The 5000-nt window shown below is 41.6% G+C and overlaps 1 pseudogene; it reads right to left on the bottom strand.

The window, feature by feature from the left end:
* The window catches only part of LOC119573960, an 11920-nt pseudogene extending 10812 nt beyond the window's left edge, over positions 1-1108 (bottom strand).
* Positions 1109-5000: the final 3892 nt, after the last annotated feature.

The raw sequence follows: 5000 nt of genomic DNA, 5'->3' as shown, positions 1-5000 counted from the left end.
ATAATCTGATGTACGGTCTTGCTTGTATCGTCTGCAGATATATTATAGGGCTTATATTTACGCATAAGAACGCCTGGAGATAGTAGCACGTACTGGAATTTTCAAGTTCACTTATGTCGGTAAGCCTATCATAAAATACTTTCAAATCAGGATCTTTACGTTGTTCTACAATGACCTTTTCTTTAGTAACTGGAGTGCCTTTGAAATTCACAATATCAGAATTATCAGATGTAGACTTACTTAAATTTTTAGCAGATGGATCGAAGAAATCAGCTAGAGCAAATTCCTCAGTAATTACATCACAAGGACTCTCCTCTGGCAATATAGTACCGGTTGTAAGCGCTTCGGTAGGAGGGGAGGTCCTACGACTTGCACTGCGGGTGACAGCACACGCAGGGAAGAGGTCGGGATACTCCCTCTCTAAATCTACCGTGTTGTTCTCTTTCAGAGGACAAGGTGAAACCGCAGGGCAAGGCCACAACTTATCACCAACGAGATCATTACCCATAAGAAATGAAATGCCATCACTTGGTATCATATCAAAAACACCTAACCTTACATAACCGGATATTGAATCAGATTTAAGGTAAACTTCACAAATGGGTATGCTCTTGGACCCTATCAGTCCATTGATAATTACCATCTCTCCAGTGTAACAATCAGGGTTAGGAACAGCCTCTTTGAGCACCAATGATATATCTGCAGCCGAGTCCCGTAGTATAGTGACTGGGGAAGAAGACGTGCACGATTCATCAGCACTAATAAATCCTGTAGAACAAAAGGGTTTAAATGAAGGAGTCACATTTGCAGATTCTGCCATGGAAAAGGGAGAAAGGCCAAGATCAAGCTTATCACCATGATATTTAGATGCAACCTCTTTCTTATTATTAGCATTGACGTGAGAAATACGTTTGTTATTGTCAGAACGCTTATTTGCCAACTTAAAACAGTCATTCATGACATGACCGTGTTTCTTGCAATAACGGCAAAAAGAAAAATTCTCACCGCGAGAAGCAAAATTCCTACTCTCACCACCTGTTTCTGACGACTTTGCATTTACAGTCCTGTGGGTAGCTGGCAGTTCAGTCCTCCTGGTACTATACTACATCCTCTTACTGTTATGCTGGTTTGAAGGGAATGAAGGTTCATTAGATCTGCAATAGTAGTTAGGATTAGTGAGAGCGAAATGATCGGCGGCACTACCGACCTCGGCTAATGTGCGCAGACCACGCTCGTCAATGTGAGAGCGAACTTTTACAGGCATGCACTTCTTTATAGCCTCGAGTATAAATAGTTCTAATAATTTATCTTACTCGAGTGCATCAACTTCACTCTCGACACACTTTTTACACAGTAGTTGCTTCTGGCGGATAAATTCAACAAAAGTTTGTTTACCATCTTTACGGCAATTACGAAAATTTTGTCTATAAGCCTCTGGTACCTTTTTATAAACATTTAACACAGCCTTCTTTACAACATAATAATTCTGTGATTGTACCAAATCCAGAACTGAGAAAACCTCTTGTGCTCTGCCAACAAATGCGCTATGTACAAGTAATACCCACTTATCTTCGGGCCAACCATGCAAAGCAGCAACACGTTCAGAATTAATGAAAAAGTAGTCTGGCTCGGTTTCATTGAATTTAGGAACAAATTTAATTGCATCCTCTACAAGAAAATGAGGATAAAGTTCCTGATTAGGTCTGTGCATGAGACGCATCCGCTCATTCTCTGCCTTAAACATCTCCAAATCTAATTTACGGCTTTCCAGGTCAACTGGCGGGCCATCGTGACATCACGAGGACACAAGTTCTCTAAATCATCCGCACTCAGTACGCTGTGTTCTAACAAATATTCAGTCACTAATGTACGAATTTCATCCTTCCGCAAGGATGACCGCATAGGGATGCAATAATGAGCGGCCAACTCACTCCACTGGGCTTTAGAGAGACCGACCAGCGCTTCGGCTGACGGATCATCAACGAAACTTTCAACACTGAACATAATGAATCACCAAGAAGAAAAACAGGCGAAAATAAGCTAGCTAGCTAGCTAAATGTACAAAAAAATAAACACAAAGAACAGTAAAATGCCATAAATGGTCACCCATCAAACAACACAAGTCAAGTTACAATTTAAACAAAGACTATTGTTTATAAAACCAAAGATCACTGAAATGCAGTGACTGCACAATTAAGTGACCCGGTGTCTAAATGGCCAAAATGCACGAGACGTGCGTCAGTTGCAATAAAAACAATACCAACGGAAACTTGCGTTACAACGGCTAAGAAAATACACATTAAAAGTACAACACCAAGGGAATCACATGTTACGAATGGCAAAACAAATTATTAACAAAATGCTAATTGACAGTTCGCACATTTCCCGGTCAGGCCCCCACTTGTTGGTATGTCACAGAGAGAATTCAGGGAAAGAGCAGCTCCGCTGAACTAATTCTCCTAATGCGGTAGCCAGAATTATAGACGAAAAGTCAAATGGCCTGATATGAACGGCTAAATACCATGTAACAAAAGTGCTTGCGTTAAAGTACTAATAGTGATTGTCAAGTTTCTTCTTGTTCATTCACTGATTTCATTCACTATTCATTCCATATTGAATGCTCATTAATTCGGTTAGCATAATATTAAATGTTAATTCATTTATGACGTCTTCCATCAATGTATTTATCATTCATTATTGATAAGGTACTTTCATTATTGCATTGTAAGCCTTTTTTATAATAAATGTATTAAAGTTTTCTTTCATTATTGATTAGTATTCATTGTCAAAGAGATTTGGAAAAATATGTAAACTCAGGATCTCAATATTTTTATTTAATCCCTTCATCAACACAAACACAAAACAAGAAAATTCTACCTATGCGATATATTACTGACATGTAATATGTCGCCCTAATCCTTAACAAAAAATTACCAACCGTAAAAAAATATAAATACAGCGACCGGCAGAGAGGTTTAGCCCAGGCCTCTGGCAAAAGAGGAGTGACCGAGGCAATTCTGCCAGGAATACAGGTAGCGCTCAAGACGGTGTAGGGGGGGGGGCGAACGCTACTGCAGGAACTGCCTAGTTCCACTAGTCAATGCTTTGCTTTAGCCCTTTAACTAATTATTATTTTACTTTAATAATATATATATATATATATATATATATATAATATATATATATATATATATATATATATATATATATATATACACATAACACACACACACACACACACACTGTGTATATATATACATACATATATGTGTGTGTGTGTGTGTGTGTGTGTGTGTGTGTGTGTGTGTGTGTGTGTGTGTGTGTGTGTGTGTGTGTGTGTGTGTGTGTGTGTGGTGTGTTGTCTGTCTGTGTAATTAATGTCGAACAAATTTTTGCAAGTAGAGCAACGAAGGGAAGTACAAGAAAACACACGAATATCCCGAAGGCTTTTTCGCATTTACTGCTTCATCAGAGCATGTAAGACTAGAGATACATAGAGATATATACACATGTACTGTGCGGTCAGGTCACGTCGGTAACTAGGTGTGCGACGACCTTGGCTAGTTCATGGCTCCCTGTTGCAGTGTTGAAGTTGTTAGTTGTGTGTATGAACGCCGCTTCTACCATCTTCCTTTGTCGTGGAGGCAGCCTTGTTTAATGATGGAGGCCTGGGTCCATTTAGGGAGATGGCCGTCGGAGTCGACGTGAACAACGAAGGCGCTTCTCTTGTCATGTCGTCGGAGGGCGCTGCGGTGTTGGTCAATTCGTTGTTCGTGGAGGCCACGTCTTTTCATACCTATGTATACCTTATCGCAGCAACCGCAAGGTTTACTGTACACCTGGCTATGAGGTCTGTTGTGGTCTGACCTCTTTTCCCTGACGTTGTCTCCGATCTTCTTGCCAGAAGTGGTAGCTGTTTTCATTGTGCGCCCAACAGGGCCTCCAGCTGCGAGTGTAGGATGATAATTCTGTGTGTCTTGTTCTGTGTGGCGTCCCCTCTTGATCTGGTCATGATCTTTTCCGCCTTGCGTCGGAGGTGGTTGAACAAGGCGCGAGGGTAACAGAGGCACTGGAAGCTGTTTCTGACGTGTTGCATTTCCTCCTCCAGGAACTCCGGGCTGCAAATTCTAAGTGCTCGGAGGAAGAAACCAATGACCACGCCTTCTTTAGTTCTATTGTTGTGGGCAGAAAAATATTTTATGAAATCATCTCTATTTTTGGGCTTTCTGTACAAAGAGAACACCGGGCCCTCAGGTCTTCTATGGATTAAGGTGTCGAGGAAAGGAAGCTGTTCATTCATCTCCTCTTCTGTGGAGAACTGTATGGAGGGGTGCACTGCACTTACTCTGTGGAGGAGTTCTTGAAGGTTTGTCCTGGTCGGCACTACAGTGAGGATGTCATCAACATTGCGAAGCCAGACTACATTATTCCCCACGATGTTCCTTTAGTGGTCAGCCTCGAGGGTTTCCATAAACAGCTGAGCAAGGACTGCTGAAAGAGGTGAGTCCATTGCAAGTCCTTCAATTTTCACATACCCACGTCCTCGGAATTCGAACGGGCTAAACTCTACGCAGAGGCGGATGAGTACGACGTAATCATCTCTCGGCAGCGGTAGTTCATCCTCGTCCATTCCTGTCTGCATTCTTTTTGCAGCTTCGATGGCCCCGTCAATCGGTACTTTGGTAAAGAGCGACTTAACGTCGATGCTGACAAGCTTTTTGCATCTTTTGCACGTCCTCTGGCGCTGGCGACTGCACAGGTTGTTGGGTGTTATGATCTGTGTTTATTTGTAGTGCTATTTTGTAAATTTTGCAAGCGTTTGTGTTTGGTGGATGGTTCTCATGGCCGTAAAAGCAGTAGGGACTATTTGGCCAATGTTTATAATCATGGTTAAAGGAAAAGACCGGTTCTGGTGCACTACTTTGCATAAATCTAGGCCCTGATATCATAAAAACCAATTAATAGTCAATTGGTGCCAATACGGTGGCTTACCTTATTAC

This window comes from Penaeus monodon, chromosome 6, assembly GCF_015228065.2.
Source record: "Penaeus monodon isolate SGIC_2016 chromosome 6, NSTDA_Pmon_1, whole genome shotgun sequence".
NCBI classification, from domain to species: Eukaryota; Metazoa; Arthropoda; class Malacostraca; order Decapoda; family Penaeidae; genus Penaeus; species Penaeus monodon.
The sequence above is the reverse complement of the archived record's forward strand: the minus strand, read 5'-3'. Positions and strand labels throughout refer to the sequence as shown.